This window comes from Eubalaena glacialis, chromosome 13, assembly GCF_028564815.1.
Source record: "Eubalaena glacialis isolate mEubGla1 chromosome 13, mEubGla1.1.hap2.+ XY, whole genome shotgun sequence".
Lineage (NCBI taxonomy): Eukaryota > Metazoa > Chordata > Mammalia > Artiodactyla > Balaenidae > Eubalaena > Eubalaena glacialis.
In genome coordinates this window covers 42,814,800-42,835,148 of record NC_083728.1, presented here as the reverse complement: position 1 = coordinate 42,835,148, position 20,349 = coordinate 42,814,800, and positions in this window count along the sequence as shown.

Genomic DNA, 20,349 nt, shown 5'->3' with positions numbered 1-20,349 from the left:
GAGAAAAAGTCCAGGGACAAACCAGGGGCCGCCTCTCTTCGGAAAGCCCCAGTTCCCAAGACTGATCCCGCGCCCCCGGGGGTGCGGTGCCACGCAGCTGGCAGGACGCGGAGCCGGGGACCTGCGGCTCTCCTCTTCTCCGGTGACAAGACCAGATAAGGACTCTGGGAGGCCCCACCCCTGAGAAACACTGTGGGGACCCTCCCGATATTCCCTTTGAAATAAAAATAACATTAAATCCAAGATTCAAATAACACTAAATCTCGCATTCTAACACTAAAAAAAACCCCACTAACGCTCGGATTTTTCTCCATGGCGGCTCCATGGTTACTTTTTAACTCAAAAGCAAATTTGTGGGTGCAGGCCTCTGCTGTCCCAGGTCTGTCTGCCAGAGGTGTCCCCGGCCCAGCAGCCCCGGTGGCACCTGCACGTGCAGTCTAGGCCCAAATCTATCTCACTGCCGCGCCCCCATCCCCGCCCCCGGATGTTCTTTGTGTTTCTAATTCTCCCCCCACACCTCCTTTTTTTTTTTGCTTGTCAGCAAAACAGCAGGGTCTGTAGAGGTGGTAGCCCCCGCCTCGCCCAGTCTCTGGAGTCACAACCCAAGTCAAACGGGCGTTCGAGCTTAGGGCGCTGAAGCCACCGCGAGCAACGCACCCCAACCCCTGTCACCCGGAGGTCAGGAGCCTGGGTACCGCCGCCGCTACGCGCTTCATCGCCGGTGACTTTGTGTGGAGGCGCACAGATGGGGAACGCCTCGGGCCGGCACTCAGGGCCAGCTGATGGATCGTCTCATTTCCTGACTTGATGGGCCAGAACCTGGGCTGGCCGGGCTGGCCGGGGGGAGCGGGGTGGCGTAGGGACCCAGCCAGCCGCACGGGCGCATAGGCGTGTGTGTGTGTGTGTGTGTGTGTGTGTGTGTGTGTGTGTGTGTGTGTGTGATACGTATCTTAGAGAAAGACCCCCAATACCCTCCCTCCCCCAACGCGAAGTTATCCCTCCTCCGGTTTTCTGTTCTGGACACAAGCGCCTTGGCCCCGGCCTCCGAGGACCGCGGGGCTGTGAGTGCAGTGGCGGTTGTCAGAGCTCGCACCGTGCTGGCAGCATCCTTTTCCGCGGGAGGCTGAGGAGAGCAGGACTTGGCCTCCAATCCAGTCCCCGGAAAGGGCTGTGGGTGGGGGAACAGGTCATGAAACCCGCAGTGTGGAGGGGGTGGGGAAGCCTCCATTCTGGGCCCATCTAAGGTCCGCCTCTCTGGGAAACTTGGAGGGAGACAGGGGACTGGCCTTGAGAGTCAGGCAGCGGTGAGGAATGCTGTAGAAAGGTGGGTGGGAAAATGCACGTTGGAACGCTCGCTTCCGGGGCGGTTGGACACTCCAGCGAGTACAACAAAGACGTGTGTGCCGCTGGGGAGGGCAAGGTTGCTGGTGCCTGTCCCAGCACCTCGCCCTCAGCTCAGGAAGGAGCTGGAAGGAGGAGGAGAGAAACCCAGGAGGGAGCCGGAGGCTGAGCTCAGATGAGAGGACAGCTGAACAAAGAAAGGTCAGACACTGGGGTTCCTGTTTCTAGGCCATAAGTGTGGGGTTTTCTTTTTCAGCTTCCAGGAATCCAGAATCTTCCTCCAGGTCTCTGGGAACTTGAACTCTGACTCTACTTGGAAGCATTCATCCTAGGCTGGGCCTTGGAGAGGCCTAAGAGGAACAGGCCTGGGATCTCAAGGAGTCCCCAGCCGGGTGTGCACCTGGGCAAAGTAGCCCACCCACTCCCCAACTGCCTTCTGGGAAAGTGGCCACTCTCTAGGGAGCCAGGCAAGCATCACAAGGGTCAGGGCATCTAGACAGTGCACTGCCCAGAGACTGAAGTGTGGTCCATGGACCAGTAACGTCACCCTCACCTGGCTACTGCAGAATCTCAGACCCCACCCAGGCCTCCTGCATCAGAAGCTCTATTGAAAAAGGGGGTCTAGGGGGCTTATGAACATCTAAGCTGGAGAAGCCTAATTTATAGAACCTCAGTTTAGCCACTGCCCAGTTCTTCCACCTTTTGTCTCCCAGCCTCATCTCCATCATCTGTCAAATGGGAGTTGTTTCTGAGGTCCTGGGGTACTCTTAAGCACCCCTGGAGCCACTTCAGACCAGTGAAATTAGAATCTCTAGTTGGGGGAGTCCAGGCAGGAATATGGTTTTAAGTGTCCTCAGATGATTTTAACAGCAGCCAGAAATAACTAGCATAGAAGTACCCACTTTACAGATTAGCTGAGATAGGTCTGGGCTCTATGCAAGACAGTTAAGGCCCCTGGGCTCTGTAGCCGGATTCATTCTGGCTTCAGCAAGTGTGGCCTTGAGGCAGCTAATTAATCTCTCTGTGCCTCAATTTCCTTACCTGTAAAATGGAGTTAATAATGCCTTCCACAAAGGGTGTGGTGCAGATTTAGAATCAAATGTTTAGAATCAAAGTCAATAAATGTTCACTTATAAGCCAAGTCCCTCAATCTTGTTTTAACCCAGAATGGCAGAAAACTTATCTCACTCCTTTTCCTGCCTGCCACAAGCAGTCCTCTTGTAGACCTTGTTTTTGCTTAAATATTCATGTTTATTTTTCAACATTTTCAACGTGAAAACCAATACTTTTAATTGCTTAGCCATTTAGTAAACTTGACCCTATGCAAAGATGGGTCCATTCCTAAGCCATTAGTTCTAGAAACACTAGTGAAGTGTGCTTCTAGTTCCGTGTCTCGGGAAGGCAGCAACAGAATTAAGATACCTGGAGGGCTTGTTAAGACGCAGAGGAAGGGCCCTGCCCAGAGATGCTGCTTCTGTAGGTTTGGGAAGGGGCAGAGTAATTGCATATATGACAAGCCCCCCAGTAGTGTGGATGCTTCTGGTCAAAGGGAACTTCTTTGAGAACCACAGTAATGGTCTGCTCAGAGCATCATAGAAATCTCAACAGCAGCACTGTCCAATAGAGATGAAAGGCAAATCACAATTGTAATTTTAAATATTCTGGTAGCCACATTTTATTTATTTATTTTTATGTATTTATTTTTATTGAAATATATTTGACATATAACATGGTGCACATTTAAGGAGTAGAGCATGTTGATTTGATAATTTATTTATTGCAATGTGATTGCTATTGTAGTGATAGTTCGCACCTCTAACACATCACACAATTATTATTTCTTTCTTTTTTTTTTTTTTTTTTTGGTGGGGATAGTTAAGATCTAGTCTCTTCGCAAGTTTGATGATTATAATACAATATTGTTGTCTATATTCACTACATATTCCATTACATCAATGAGACATTTACCTAACAGTTGCAAGTTTGTACCCTTAAACGATATCTTTCCTATTCCTCCAGCCTCTGGTAACACCATTTTACTCTCTGTTTTAATGAGTTTGGTAGCACATTTTTAAAAAGTAAGAAGAAATGGGTAAAATTAATTTTAATAATAGATTTTATTTAACCTAATATATTCAGCATATTAATATTTCAACATTTAATCAGTAAAAAATAGTGATTAGCTATTGAACATTTTGTATTAAATCTTTGAAATCTGGTCATTTTAACCTGCAATAGCCACATTTCAACTGCTTAAGAGCCACAAATGTCTGGTGGCTTCTGTAGTACATGATGCAGGTCTAGATAATTCTTTCAACTGGAAAGTAGAAGACATGAATTTCATTGTTCCCTTGGAAATGGCCCAGAGATGCACAAAAGCCAGAATGTCCAAATAGTTTTGTCTTTGTATGGTGTTTCTTTGTGTGTAGATGGGACACAGGGGTTTTAAGGAGAAGGAAGAAGGGATACTAGGGTAGGAGTCATTTGGGAGCTGTGAGGTATGGGGCCATCACCCTAACTGGTGTGATTATCAATCCGGTTCATGCTTTGAAAGAAAGTTTAGTGGACATGTCTTGCTTTGCTCCACCCACCCCCAGCATCCACTTCTACTTCCTGTAACTATACCCTGTTTCCCTTGGAGGAAACCCTATGTCCAGTTCTCTGACCATAGAACTCTTGCAATATTGAATCTGCTGTTGATCCTTGATTTAGGGATCAATATCTGACCTTATGGGACAGGATGAGGTGTTTCCCAGGGCTTGCAAGAAAGGTATTCTTGGACTGGACTTGGCTAAGAGGATGTAAGGTCTGGCGCTACTAGAAAGTGAAAACTTCAACTTCCACCATGAGGAAACAGACTTTCTGGTAACATGGAGAAGATCAGAACTGAGAGAGAGAGAAGCCAGCACCACAGGGCTTGGGTCCCTGACTCAGGTGTACTTAAAGGCAGCTGTGAATCAGCCCAAATCCCTTACCTCTTAAAAGATGGAAGAGGAGGAGATCCATTTCATGGGTTAGTAGGTATCACAAGTCGGACCAGAGTGGCAATTTGCATTTGTTGGACAGCTTGTTCTAGCATTCAAGCTTTTTGATGCATTATTATTTTTAAACAACATTGGTAGCAGGACACATAACTTTTACAGTAGCAGCCCATTTTTTGGATCTCGTTTTTTAAGATTGTCCTGCAACCTATAGTACTTTGACATTGGAGACTTGATAAAAGGTCAGGATCTACAAGCAGTATGGTAGATGTACTTCTCACAGCAAATAGTTCAACCCAAGTGCTGCTAAAAGGCTGGTCTTAACTTCCCTCCAAGAGCATGAAATATGAAATAGACCTTGACGGGAGTATGAATGAACACAGATATTGCTCCTTCTTAAGTGGCTATAACAGCACATTTCACACTCCTCTGACTATACCTTAATAGCATTATTTTGTGGTTATTTTTCTGTTTTCTCTGCTAGTGGAGGACTCCTTGAGGGCAAGGGTCACATTTTTTAAGGTTAATTAATTATTTTATTATTATTTTTTTGGCTGTGTTGCATCTTCGTTGCTGCTCCCGGGCTTTCTCTAGTTGCGGTGAGCCAGGGCTACTCTTCGTTCTGGTGTGCAGGCTTCTCATTGTGGTGGCTTCTCTTGTTGCGGAGCACAGGCTCTAGGCGCGTGGGCTTCAGTAGTTGTGGCATGTGGGCCTCAGTACTTGTGGCTTGCGGGCTCTAGAGCGCAGGCTCAGTAGTTGTGGCACATGGGCTTAGTTGCTCCGCGGCATGTGGAATCTTTCCGGACCAGGGCTCAAACCCACGTCCTCTGCATTGGCAGGAGGATTCTTAACCACTGTGCTACACAGGGAAGCCCAAGGGTCACATTTAATATGTCTGTATTTTTTTTTTTTTGGCTGTATTGGGTCTTCGTTTCTGTGCGAGGGCTTTCTCTAGTTGCGGTGAGCGGGGGCCACTCTTCATCGTGGTGCGCGGGCCTCTCACTATCGCGGCCTCTCTTGTTGCGGAGCACAGGCTCCAGACGCGCAGGCTCAGTAGTTGTGGCTCACGGGCCTAGTTGCTCCGTGGCATGTGGGATCTTCCCAGACCAGGGCTCGAACCCGTGTCTCCTGCATTGACAGGCAGATTCTCAACCACTGTGCCACCAGAGAAGCCCTATGTCTGTATTTTTATATGTCTCCCAAACACCTATCACAAGGTTTGGAACACCACCAATGCAAAGTAAGGTTTCCTTTCCCGAATTTACACCTACTTGTTAAGGCTTTGTTATTTCCAGGAGTCACTATTGCCCACATGTGCATGAAGTTAAAATATTTTGTAATCATCATGTCTACAGGTATCCATACATTACCAATGGTTGAGGTTCGTTATATCAATATAAACAAATGTTTATGGGTATTTATCAGACACTGTTCTAAGCTCTGTTCTAAATAGATTGAGACACCAGGCATTTTCCTGTCCTTAGAACTTTGCCTCTGCTGTTCCTTCTGCCTGGAAGCCTTTTCCTACCCCCTCCATATCCCCACCTCCCTCAAGTCTGTCTTCACATGTCACCTTCTCAATGAGATCTTCCCTGGGCCTCCTATTTCTAAAGATACCCTCTCTGCCCTCATAGTTACATTCCCCATCCTTTCTCCTGGTTTGATTTTTTTCCCCCTTTATAACATATCATGTTTTTAACCTTTCTGTATTTCATCAAATCTAAGGTGCCACCTTATTGTAAGACACACCATTATTTTATGTACTACTAAGGAAGGAAAAAATGCTGCCCATTAAGCCATGATATGGCATCAATTAAGACTCATTTTAACTTCAGAATACTAAAAGTGGGAGAAAAAAAAGCCATACCTGGCTTAGAATGAACACTATAATACTATAAAATGCATTCATTTACGTTATTTATTGTCTGGCCCCTTTCAGTAGAGAAAAAGATTTCAATCTTTTTTTTAAACTTCTAATTCCTCAGGGTCTTGAATACTCCATGAAATATAACAGACATTTAAAATTTTGTTGAATGTGGAGGATAAAATTCATGTCTTCTGGAATGAGACCAGAGGTCCAGTAAATAGTTATTAAACAATATAATAAATGCTTAAATAGAAGGTGGCAGGAAATTTTCTTTGCAAGCTGAGAGGGGCGTATGTCCCTTCTCCTGGTGGGAGGCCTCCCGGGGAGGTGATGGCCAAGATGGTCCAGAAGAGAGTGAGAGGCAGGCACTGTAAGGGGCAACTTTCCAAGCAGAAGGAACAGCATCGAGGCCCAGGGGTATGAGTATGAAAAGTTAGGAGAACCAGATGTTATGTCTGAAGCTGCGATTCTCAAACTTGAGCATGCATTAGGATCACCTTGGGGAAGGGACAGAGATTCTGATTCAGTAGGTCTGGGCAGCAGCAAGAGAATTGTGTTTCTACTGGGTTCCTAGGTGATCCTGATGCTTGCAGGTCCAGGGACCACACTTTAAGAACTGCTGGTCTAGGGAGATGAGGTTGGATGGTTAGAGAGGGGATCAGTGTTTCAGCTCGTGTATATTGTGGGCTCAGCCTTGGAGGGATGACGTAAGCTGACACAAGGCTTAGAGGTGATTGGGGGTGAGGAGAGGACAGCAAGGGGCTTTTAATTTCCTGAATATAGCTTTCTAAGATGTGAATGAAATAGAATACAGAAACTTTTATATAGCTACATAAGCCCACGGGAAAGTAAACACCTTTTCTATCTAAGGCTGCTCTCTCTTTCCTTAGAGGAGCCTGGGGTAGACAAAATGTACTAGGTTTGTTCTTTCAGTCTTGTCATGGGAAGAGGCCAAGATGGGGTTAAATGTGACTTTGACAAAGGCCAAGGAGTTTAAAAAAGTAAATGTTCTAAGAACCAAATGTTTATGCCAAACAAAAGTTATGGAACTGTTTTAAAGGCTGATTTAGAATCATGGGGTCACATAGCTGGAAGGAAGAATTTCTCTAACCAAATTGTCATTCCCATGAGGAAACCGAGGTCTGTAAGAATTAAATGCTGGGGCAAACTCCCATGCTTCCAGCTTTTACATCCCCATCAGTAAAGGTGAGACCAAGGCACTGGAACTGTTACCAAGTCCAAGCTCGTACTGCTCACTGCACGACAAGCCAGTAAATCTGAGAGATGAATTGTTGGGGCAAGGAATAGTGACTTTATTCAGAAAGCCAGCAGACCAGGAAGATGGTGGACTAGTGTCCCAAAGAACCACCTTGCCCGGGTTTGGATGTTAGTTTCTTTTATAGCACAAAGGGTGGGGGAGGTGAGGAGGTAAAGTAAAAAAGCAAGAAGTTGTTGCAAATATTTCCTGGTTCTGGCCAGCCTCCAGAGGGGATGTGTTAATTTCTTCTCTCCTGCAGCCTCCGCCCATGGCTGAGGGTTCCAGCTTGTCCTGCCTGGTGGCCTACCTAGCCAAGCTCCACAATTGCATTAGCTAGTTCTTTGCTATACATCTCTTAATATATATCTCCTACCAGTTCTTCTTCTCTGGTTGAACCTTAACTCATACATGAGGTTATTCATGATTTCCAAGTTGCCAAATCCAAAGATGAATTCTTAGATTCTTTGACACAGTGATCTTTTCCTCATCTTGGAAGCACTTTGTTCATTGGCTCTCCTGGTGACTCTAATGGATCACTGGCTACTTCTCAGTTCTCTTTTGTGGTTCCTCCTCGCCTGTCCTTACTCCTTTTTTTTTTTTTTTAAATCTAGGTAACATTGGTTTATAACATTATATGTTTCATGTGTACAACATTGTATTTCTACAACATCATATTTCTGAATACACTACAGCAGGCTCACCACTAAAAATTTGGTTTCAATCTATCACCATACAGTTGATCCCCTTTACCCATTTTTCCCCCTCCCCCTTTCTGGTAACCACTACTCTGTTCTCTGTATCTGTGTTTGTTTTTGTGTCAATGGTGTCATATGGTATTTGTCTTTCTCTGTCTGACTTATTTCACTTAGCACAATACCCTCAAGGTCCATCCATGTTGTTACGAATGGCAAGATATTATCGTTTTTTAATGGCTGAGTAGTATTGTCTTAACTCTTAAAGTTAGAATGCCCAGTTCTCAAACCTCATCCCTTCTCTTCCTGCACTTATTAAATCATTCAGTCTTGTTTCTTTAAATGAACTGCATATGTTGATTATCCCAAATTCTCACCTCAAATAAATCAACTGCTTAGTATCTCCACTGGGATATATGAAGATATTTCCAACTTAACAAGTCCATGATTCTTAATTTTATGCATCAACTTGGCTAGGCTATGGCGCCCAGATGTTTGGTCAAAACCAAGTTAGATGTCGCTGTGGAGGTATCTTTAAAATGTGATCAACTTTTAAATCAGTAGACTTTGAGTAAATAGGTTACTCTTCATAATGTGGGTGATCCTCATCCAATCAGTTGAGTCCCTTAAGAGAAAAGACTGAGGTTCTCCAAGGAAGGAAGGAGTCTGCCTTCAGACTGCCTTCAGACTTGAGCAGCAAAATCAACTCTTTCTTGGATGTCCTACCTGCCAGCCTGCTCTGCAGAATGCAGACTTGCCAGCGTCCATAATCACATGAGCCAGTTCCTTAAAATAAATCTCTCTCTACACACATTCTATTGGTTCTGTTTCTCTGGATAACCTTGATTAATACAATGTCCAAAACCAAACTTCTCATTTATCCCCTGCCTCCACCTCCCAAAACCCTGCTTCTTTTCAGCTGTTACAGTTAGCAGAAATTCCAGTTGTTCAGACCAAGAGCTTCTAAACCACCACTGACTTCTCCCATTCCCTCATGCCCCACATCTAACTCATCAGAAAATCCTGCCATCTTTCCCTTTAAACCAGATCCATGATCTGACAACTTCTCATCATCCTTATTGCTCTCACCCTGGTTTTTGCTCCTCTTATCTAGTTAAAAAACTTCCCAGTTAGTCTTCTGTTTCTTCCTTGGCCCTCTTGTGGCCTTTTCTTCACATTCAGTCAAGAGTGATTCCACAGTGTAGATAAGACCATGTCAGTCACTCCTTCCTCCAAACTCTGCAGTGGTTTCCTCTTTCATTCAGATGAAAAAGCCTGTAAGGCTGTCTATGTTGTGGCAACTGTTACATCTTCTACAATCCCTTACCCCCTTCACTCTTCCCACATTCTGGACATGCTGCTGCCTCAGGCCCTTTGCTCTAGCTGATCCCTCTGTTGGGAGCTAATTAAGGATTACATTTGGCTGTGAAGAATGGAAAACCCAAAATAACAGTGACTTAAACAAGATAGCAGTATATTTTTCTCAAAGAAAAGTCCAGGAGCCATTGCTCCAGGGTTGGTAGGCTGTTCCATGGTCTCAGAGATTCAGACTTCTCCAACCTGGAAAGGCCTTCATTCTCAATGACCCCTCATAGTCCAACCAGTAAGGAGCAAAAGACACAGGAAGAAAATGGGTCAAGGTCAAAGGAGAGACAACTGTTGTCTTTTAAGAAGATGCACTAAAGCTTCCCCTGGGCTCCTGACATTCCGTTGCCCAGGATGTAATCACGTTCCTTTGCTTCAAAGGAACCTGGGAAATGCAATATTTATTCTGGGAAGTCGTGCACCTTGCTCAAATTCATAAGTTCTATTTCTGAAGAAGATGGGCAGAAGGATATTAGAAAGAATGCCAGCAGTCTCTATCTCAGCATCTATTACAAAGACAAAGATGTGCAGTGTGGCTTGGGCAGACTGAAAAAAGTGCAGAGTGGTAGTCTGGAGAGATAGGAAGGTGTGGAAGATTATTTCTAAAGATGGTTGACCCAAATTCTTCCCATTGTTGAACATCTATATCCCTCTGATCAAGAGACAGGTCTATCTTCTTCTCCCTTGAGTCTGGGCTACCCTTTGACTTGCTTTGATCAATAGAATGTGATGAAAGTGATGTTGTGTGTTTTGGCTTAGGCTTTAAGAATACTGGCAACTTCTTCTGATGTCCTCTGGAGATTCAGCTTCCAGGAAAAGAAGCTTGAACTTGACCACTAAATGCTGAGAAACCATGGGGAGAGGGAGAGGCCCAGGTAGCCATCCTGGCTGAGGCACCAGACATGTGAGTAAAGCATATTAGACATTTCAGCCTCAGTTGGGTTCCCAACCAAACGCAGCTATACAAGTGACCCCAGCCAATACCAAATGGAGCAGAACTGGCCAGCTGTTCTGCTGAACATCATGAGGAATAATACACTGTTGTTGCTTCAAGCATTGTTTTGGGATGGTTTGTTATGCAACCATAGATAAATGAACTAGCAGGGGCCAGATCATGGGAAGGTATATAGGCTCAGGAAAGAAATATGGCTTTTATTTTTAATGCAGAGGGAAGAATTAGAGGATTTTAAGCAGATGAGTTACACCATCTGATTTACACTTCAAGAGGCTCACTCTGCTGTGTGGAGAAAGGGCTGTAGGGGCTCAAGAGTGAATGGAAATGAAACCAGGAGGCTGTGACAGTTGTCAAAGTGAGGGGTGACGGAGGCTACAATCAGGGTGGTTTTCCCAGTAGTGTTGAGAAGCAGTTCCATTCCAGAAATAGCTTGGAGAAAGAGCCAATAATACTTATTGATTAGACCAAGGGGATGAGAAAAAGAGATAATCAAAAAATATTCTTAGAATTTTAACCTGAGCCCGGGAAGGTGGAAATATCATTAGTAACTGAAAAGTGGGTTAAAAAAAACAACAACAACAGGAATTCTGTTTTGAATGAGCTAACTTTGAAATGCCTATTATATACCCAATGGCAGGTTTATGTGAGGATCAATGAGGAGGAACTGCCGGACATACAAACTTGTGAGTCTGATTACTAGGGATCATTTTTGCTACTTCAAGGGAGGGCTGTGTTGCTTTGCCCCGCCCTTTTGTGCAGGGTCCACCTTCTCATACAAATGCAAAATATTAGTGAACCCAAATAGTAGTCTTTCACACTGAAAAGTAAATTTAGAAAAGCACACTGTCTTTGAGACAGTCTCGTGGCTTCCTTGGCACCTGGCATGCACATGCCGTGGACCTGGGATGATTAATAGACGAGACTGTCCGTGACCCACTTATGGGCTGTTGCTTCCATTATAAACCCTTTGAAATCTGGAAGGCTGGCTGGATTCCATTCCAACTGGACACACTGTCATCTTTTGTATTTTTTTTTAAATCATAAGACGAAACAAAACAAAACAAAAAGATACCCCTCACGACCCACCCACTCATATCTCTAGAGATTTGTTGCTACTAAAATATAATGCGTATGATAGCATCTGTGTACCTGTCATGTTTTTTGTCCTATTGTTAAAACATTCGAGATTAGATCCAGTGCTGATTAGTTCTCACCGGTTTTGGTGATCAGCATTGATCATTTAAGAATAACATATTGCAGGCTATTCATCACTTTCATTGTTATTATTGTTGTTTACATTTCTCAGCAGTCACCTGCATACCAGAATACAGGCAGTGAAAGAGAAAAGACAAAGCAAAACCTTCTTAATATTTTTTCTTGATTGACTAATCCATTAAGCAAAGGTCAAGACTCATCTTTTGCATGATGCTGAGGACTTTGCTGTCTCATAGTAAAGTTAAGACACATACATGGGCATCTGGCACACTCTGGCAGCTGGAAGTACCATTTCTTTATTTTTTAAAATCAAAACAATTCTAATCTGAATGTCCTCCCCCAATCCCATAAACTTTCCAAGGTTGAGGGGAAGTCCAGTGCAGCAGATACTCTTGGTGCCCATTTATTCCCCTGTGGCCCCCGGCAGCTTAAGGACATGGTGATGTTCTTGCCTCCTGCCTCAAGAACCCGTGGCTTTTTCCTGAGGGCTTTCTCTGGCCCCTGGAACTTGCTCAGCCCACAAGGGGCAGGCTGGAAGTGTGAGGAATTACTACCCTCAGGAACAACTCTCACCCAACAAGATGAGAAAGTTAGAGGATGAATAGCTTTGTCTTCACCCCTGGTGGGACAATCCTGAGGGGAGTGCTACACTCTCTCCATCACAGAGTCCCCAGCGGGATGGAGCCCCAGTTGCCCACAGCAGTAACAGTGACCATTATTATACCGCTAGTGTTCTATCCACCCCCACTCCAATCTCTTATTATGTTTCCTGAGATCACCTCCAAAATAGAATACTTATACCCAAAATCTTGTCTGAGGGCCTGCTTTTTGGAGACCACAAGTTGAGACATCCAGCATCACCTAATTGCCTTCTTCCCCTTCTTTTGGACAATGCAATGACACCGGGAGGCCCTGAGGAGTGGGGGAGGCACCCACTCGTCAGTCCCAGAGGGCACTGCTGCCATTGTTCCTTGTCCCAGCCAACATGGACTGGGTTACATGTCCAAGGCAGCCATCTTTCTTGTTAGCTCCTTTCCTTCTATAAAGGTTGGCAAAGCAGTCAGGTAGCCTTCCCATCTGAGGTTCTGCCACTGCCCAGACCCTGGGTTTCAAAAAGCCTCTTCTTTGGGGGCTCCAAGGGCCCTTTATTGCTTCTCTTCTCCAAAAGCTAGAGAGCTGTGTTTTCACCACTCTGCTCCTCAACTCTGGGGTACTTCAATCCCCTTCCCTCTTGTTTACACAGCTCCAGTGGGCTAGATCAAGGGCTGGCAAATTTCCTCTGTAAAGGAGAAGATGGTAACTATTGTAGACTTTGTGGGCTATGCAGTCTCTGTTTAACCCTGCTGTTGTATGTAGCATGAGAACAGCCATAGGTCATACATAAATTGACAAGTGTGGCTGTGTTCCAATACAACTTTATTTATGGACCCAGAAATTTTCATTTCATATAATTTTTGCAAGTCAAAAATAGTTTTCTTTAATTTTTTCCCCCAATCACTTAGAAATGTAAAAGCATTCTTAGCTCGTAGATCATCCAAAATCAGGTAGCAGACTGGATTTGGCCAGTAGGGCGTAGTTTGCTGACTTGTAGGCTAGACTTTCAAAGAAAAATCCTGTTTAGATTTTTTTATGCAGCTAAGCTCCTTTTTGATTGATATTATTTGAATCTAATTAAGGTTAGGAATGCATTGGATTTATTGGATTTATCAAGCTTTGATGTATTATCAACAAATAAATCCTTCTAGGTCAGGGAAATATCCTTTGCATTTTTCCCAGAGCACCCCTTGTGGTTGTATACATAAATTAATTTATAATAGCACCAGAGCAGAGAGCTTATTATTTGTTCTTTATTGTGCTATACACTGTGCTGTGGGACTCACTCAATCATTTTCTCATTTGAAGAAAAGATGATAAAACCCACAGTAATAGGTTGCCATGACAATTAAATGACATTGTGTCTGTGGCAACGCTTTGTTAATTGTAACTGTAAAATGTCAGGTGGTATTGTGATCATGCTTTTCAGGTATAAGATATGATGATCTCTGTTACAGGGTGGTGATTCTGTAGGCAAGAGGAATTTGGAAGCTGGAGAATAAATGTATTTTATTCCTTAATCTCCCATTATGTGGCTTTGTGACCTTGGATTCAATAATTTCTCCATCTGTGCAATGGTGATAATGTTCTTGATTTGCCTGTAACATGGCAATTAAATGAGAAAGATTGTTAAATGCTATAAACATGTAAGATTTAACTTTACCATTTGGTCTCAGACCCCTTTAAATTTTTAAGAAACTCAAAGGATTTTTATTTATGTGAATTAAATGTCAATATTACTATGTTAGAAAGGGAAACAGAGAAAAGTCAAAATAAAAATAATAAAGCCATCATATGTTAAGATATAACTAATGTATTATTAAAATAGCATATTTCAATAAAAATAACTATGTTTTCTAAATATTGGTGGGAAGGGTGACATTGTTTTACGTTATTGCAAATCTCTTTAATATCGGGCTTCATAGAAGTTATCTGAGTTCTGGTGTCTTTTTCTTCATTCAGTCTGTTGTGATTTGCCGTTTTCATTGAAGTATATGAAGAAAATTTGGTTTCCCACAGAGATGGGTTTGATACAAGATGACCTGGCAGACCCTCTGAAGGGCTCTTGGGGACACACTGGTCCACAAAGAGGTCCTTGATGCACACTTTAAGAACTAGTTGTAGAGACTATTCCCATCATTCCAGAAGGTTCCCACAGGAACCACTATCCTGGCCGTCAAGATTGGGATTACTTCTTCTTGAGTTTCATATACATGGAATCACAATGTGAGCACTTTTGTGCATTCCACCGTGCATCAGATATACCAGATTTTACTGATCCATTCTCCTATTGGTGCACATTTGAATTGTTTCTAGTCTTTTACTATTATGAGTGAAGAACATATTTTTTGGTGAACACATGCACTCATTTCTCTTGGAGTGGAATTGCTGAAACATAAGATGAGCAGGTGGATGTTTAGCTTAATAGATTTCCAAGCCATAGAAAATATTTTTATTTGTTGAATTTTATTTCAGTATATATCATTTAACATAAATTATTTCATAATTTTCCTATTAATATATAATCTATTCTTCTATATCTTTCTTTTAAAATGTTGCTTTAAAAATCCATGTAATTTCCCAATACTATACAATTCCATTGCTAGACTATTAAATTAAAAAAAAAAAAACCTGTTTCCTTTATTTTATGGACAAGGTTATATAGTAAAGTAACTCCCCATTTACCTGAATGTCTTCCATTTTTCTGGAAACTTTAGGATTCATAACTCAGACAATATATCTAAAAACAACTAATGAATATTAGTAGCTAGCGTTGTTCACATGATATAATTTTATTGACCGAGGAGCCCAAAGGAAAGAGAAAGAAGGTTTAAAAACAAACAACAAAAAATAAGAAAAGGAGGGGGAAGTAAAAGAAGAAGAAAGAGGTGTATGTCAAATGACAAGGTTGAAAGCATCAGCAGTCCAAGTTAGAAGAACAACAGACCCTCAGAAGGTTCCAAAAGAAAATAGACCCAGACACAATGATATGTGAGACACCAAACATGGTGGCTTAATAGTTGGCATGGTTCAGTGGAAGAGAAAACTATGTCCCACTCACATCAGTGATTCCAGTGGCTTTATTTATGTGCAGTCTCTGGAATTCTGAGATGACACTTTTATCATCTTCATATTCCCAAGACTTGGATGTATTAACTATTGCCACATAGCAGACTAACCCAAAATAACATCTGTTTACTGTTTCTCATGAGTTTGTAGGCTGGCTGGGTGGTTCTACTGGTTTGGGAAAAGCTTGGCTGGTCTTAGATGCAAGCTCACGCATCAGTTGTCAGCTAGTAAGGTAGACAAGATGACTCAACTCTCTGTGAGCCTCCCCCACCCCCAGCAGGCCAGCCTGCATTCGTTCTCATGGCAGTGGCAGAGATCCAAGGGAAGAAACAAAAATGCGCCTCTGCTTTGACCAGTTTGCTGCCATCCCAGTGGCGGAAGCAAATTACATGACCAAGCCCAAAGTCAGTGCAGCAGGGCGCTACCAAAGGGCAGGGATACAGGAAGGCATGACAAATTGGGGCCATTAATGCAACCCATCTGTCATACTGGCATGGCCTAAAACTATAATTACAGATAATTAAAAAAATAGTATATTACTAGTTAAAAACTATTGGATTGACCAAAAATATCGTTCAGGGTTTTCTGCAACATCTTATGGAAAACCTGAACGAACTTTTTGGCCAATCCAATATTTGAACATATAGAGGACTACAGTGGGCTCCTAATAAATATTTGATCAATGAATAAAGTTAGTTCAATGCTGAGAATGTGTCCACTACAACCATTCATGTGTCAGTCAAGGTATATAAGAATTCATAATTTAGTCTTATAATCTATAGGGTTCAATATGCTGCATTATGAGCACCACTCTCTAACACAAACACCAAGTTTTTTCTACGGAGAAGCAAAAGGTAGAGTTTTAAAGCTGTGTGTGAGAAAATTAACCATATATATTGCTTGAAAAGGGTAAACAATAAGTATTTTGAGCGATAAGTATAACATTTCCTCATTCAAGTTATATAAGTTTAGAAACAATCAAGGGTCAAATTCTTTTATCTCCCTTGTTATGTTTTAAATACATTCGACTCACCTAAAGCTATTGGGTCATGGTGTGAGTGATTAGGTATACAATATTAAACTGGCCTCCTTTGGAAAAGTTTTCCAAATTTTATCTTGGTGGGGACTTTAAGGAGTCTCAAAAATTTCCAGGATGAAGTAGCTTGGGGACTGTCCCTTGCTCCAAATTTCCAAGGAAGTATCATGAGGAGAGGAGAGGAAGAGGCATTGCTTCATTAATCAAGTAAAGTGCTGCCACCTATTTTTTCTTTTAATGTAAAAGCAATGATACTGCTATTTTTAATCATCTCCCCGCTCCCTTCCTAATATTTTTGCATTATTCTAACCTATGGAGCAGAACGCTTTTCATGATATATTATTAAAGAAGATGGCTCATAAAAATTCATCCCAGAGGCACTACCCAGGATTTATTATGACATTAAAGTTGTGCTTGGGATTCTGTTAAATGCCAAGCATCAAGGGAAAGTTGTACGGAAGAATAGTCTTCTGCTAAACTTTCACATGTGATGATAAAGAGAAGCTATTGAGGGCTTGGAATGAGGCATCTCTAAGACAACCTCAGCACTGAAATAATGCAGGGTGTTCCATCTTCACTCCCCATAATCACACTTAGTGTTGATGGAGCCACGTTGCCTGTTAACCATTGTAAGAGTCCTACTGCTTTGAAAGGATGCTAACAACATGAACTGAGGAAAATTGTTTTTCTTGAAATTGGGAAGGAAACTTACTTTAGCCTTTCATTGAAAGACATTGCACAAGAGGCCAAACAGATAGTTACAAACCCTTCATTCATAGAAAACAACTTAAATGGTCATTGGGTAGTTACTGACTACCTGTTCTCTGCAAATCAAATAAAGCCTGAAAAGAAATTAGTCTGGGCTGGTGGAAAAGTCTATGCTTAAACAACTTCTAAAGTATAAATGGATACATTCAGAAGGGCAGATGATTTCTTGCTTGGGGGAATGAGGGAAGTTTTGGAGGTGGCATTTTTGGAGGTTGCTTTTAAGAATTGATAGAACATCATCATGTGACGTGGCTAGAAAGGATGTGTGCTACATGTGTGAACAGAGAATAGTGATAATTCAGATTGGCTAAGTGAGGGTGCAGGCTGGGGCCAAAGCTACATGCTGATATCAGTAATCTCAACATTATTCTTTAGGTAGTGGATAGGAACTCAGGCTTCACCAGCCAGATAGTAATATGATCAGAGCTGCTGTTTGGGAAAATTAACCTAGGTGTAGAAGAGATTTGAGGGGCAAAGAAATTCAATAGGAAGTTACTAAAAATTCTGGGTGTTGAAGAATGAGAAAAGTTGTAAGGGAGAAGGCAACTTCCAAGACAGGGTAGAATTCATGGGTTTTATAAACAGATTGAGTGTGGAAGCACCCAAGGTTTAGCCCCTGTTATGGACTGTTAAACAGGGAGGACAGATGGAGGGAGGGTCTCTTTTTTTGATTAATTACATACAATGTGCATGTGAGCCACTTGTTTAACTGAAAATCTAAGAGGAAGAACCAGAGCTTAGGAAAAGTAAGAATTATGTGCAGAGAAGTAGAAATTGAAGGCATGTGACTGAATGAAACAGCTAAGGGAAAATACACATAAAGAACATTCTTTGAATTGATGGTGAGAAATAGATTTCTTTCCACTTTTGAACTGCTTTCCAGGAAGCTCACTGATAAATTTCAAACCCAACAGTGTAAGTGTCCTTTAGTTTAGGTTTTCTGATATAAGGTTTCTCTTGTGCTCTATCTTTAAAACTAAGTCCCCCCCCCACCCCCATTAAGACTTGGGATTTGAGTAGCTTGTATAGTATTTTTTGAAATACTATATATTTCATGGATTCCAAGCTTCACATATTTTCTACATTTTAACATCCCTGAAATTGAGATGTGTCTTATAATCACTGGATGGTGTGTCATAGTTTAACTGGCAGCATGCTTTCATTCTTTGTGGAATATAAAATAGTAATGGGCATGTTCTAATCAACAATGTCTTGGATTTGATGAGATATGGTACTTCCCGATGGGTTTCCCTATCTTGTCAATCTGCTTTTTTTTCCATGAAGCCTTTTATCCCCCCAAAAGGGGAAGAACAATCTACTTAGGGAAGAAGTCCAGTCCAGTATGAGCATTCCAATTAATCATCCATGAGCGGCTGAATATCCTTTCAGGGCTGATAGGAGGGAGAAAGGTAAGAATTGAGTCAAGTGCCTTGATCCCCAAATTGGGACAAAAAGTCCTGGAGGTGGGAGAAGGAAGATGTAGTAGAACCTCTATAGGCTTGCTTCTTGCTTCTTGTGGCATAGCTCTAGAAAATTACAAGCCTCCTGGAGAAACCCCCGTGGTATTGGAACAGCATGGTGTTAGCAGCTGACAATGGCCAAAGGAGGTATTTAAATGGATGGACCTGAGCTAGCACCTCTGGTTCCCACTCCCAACAAAATCCAGAAGTTTCTGTGTATCCCTGAAGAATGTTGGAAAAAACTGAGCCCTGGGTGAAAACTCCTCAGAGCAGAAACCTTGAGACACTGGGATGGAAGGGCCCACCTTGCAGGCAGTTAGGACCACCCAACAGAGGAGACCAGATGCTCCTCCCCATTACCAGGAGGACACACAAGCTTCTATTCACACCAAGAGGCCACCTGGGGAAAGAAGCAGGGAGACTTCCTTAATGGGGAGGGAACTCTAACTGGGGGTTTCACTTTGAAGTAATTTAATATGCCTCTGAAATAGGCGTTTGTTTTTTTATTTTTAAGTTGGAAGAGACTGAGTAACTGTAATTGGCAAGATTTTTTTTTCCTTCATAATAAGTGAGAATGCAGGATTTGAGTGCAATATGAACTTACAATTGAAAATAAACACATCTTTTTGTTGTACATTTGAGCTGTGTGTACATTTTCATCCTATTACAATGGATCCTTTCAGGGAGTAAGATGTCTCAAATACTGAAAGTAATCTGGGTTAAAGAAAAAACTGGCTCTGGATTTAAGCTGGACCACAGAAATATTTATGGCAGTGTAGGAGGATGAAAAGCCAGAGAAGAAATAATCAGAAAAAATGGGAAAAGTAGGAGTTTTCTCCTACTTTTTCTTCTTCTCTCTCAGAAGCAGAGCAAAGAGCAGGGGAGTGATGGATTCAGTCAAGTGCTACAGAATGGTGAGCTCAGCTGAGCGCTGGGAAGAAGCTATTTGATTTGATGAGGGAGCCATTTGGAATCTCTGAAAACTGGCCATCCAAATGTGGTACCATTTTAATAGCCATCATTTTTCATGGGATGTTAGTATTGAAAGATACATAGTCTAACTCCACTGTCTGTCTTACAGAAAAGGAAATTTGGAACCAGAGAATTTCACAGAAGCCAGTTCAAAGGATAAATATGAGAAAAAGAAAACACAAGTACTTTACATTGGGAGTCAATTAGAATCAGCCTGTTTTGTGTCAGGAGCAAAATGTGTTGGGTCATGCATAAGCCCCCTTCAATGAAGAGATCTTTTATGAAGCAGGAAAAGTACACTGGAAAGCATCCTTGGGAGCAAATACTCTGACGGGAGTTAGATGTGTTTTCATTTTTTTATTAGAGAAGTTGGAAGTTTAATTTCAATATTGATGGTAACATAATTTTCTCTGCTTTACTCAGAGGAACACAGAGAATCAATCTGTACAAGCATATACAACAATTCAGTCGGTGGTTTGTGCCCTATAATCAGTAATCTGATTAGCTCTAGATTATGGTTTCCATGCACTCCTCTGGGCTTTGGGGCATGGCTCCATTCCCGGGGGGGACTTCTTCATGCACTCTCTGCAACACAACTACAGCAGGCTTAAAGACCATGCAGATTAACACTGTAGCAAATTGTTTTGATATTTAACAGACATAAAAAGGTTATTTCCTGATATGAAATTCTGAAAATCTGCATAAATATTTTTGTGTAAAATTAAATTAGTTATGTATTTTTTTGAAACTAGAACTTGAAGTATCAAGAATGCCCA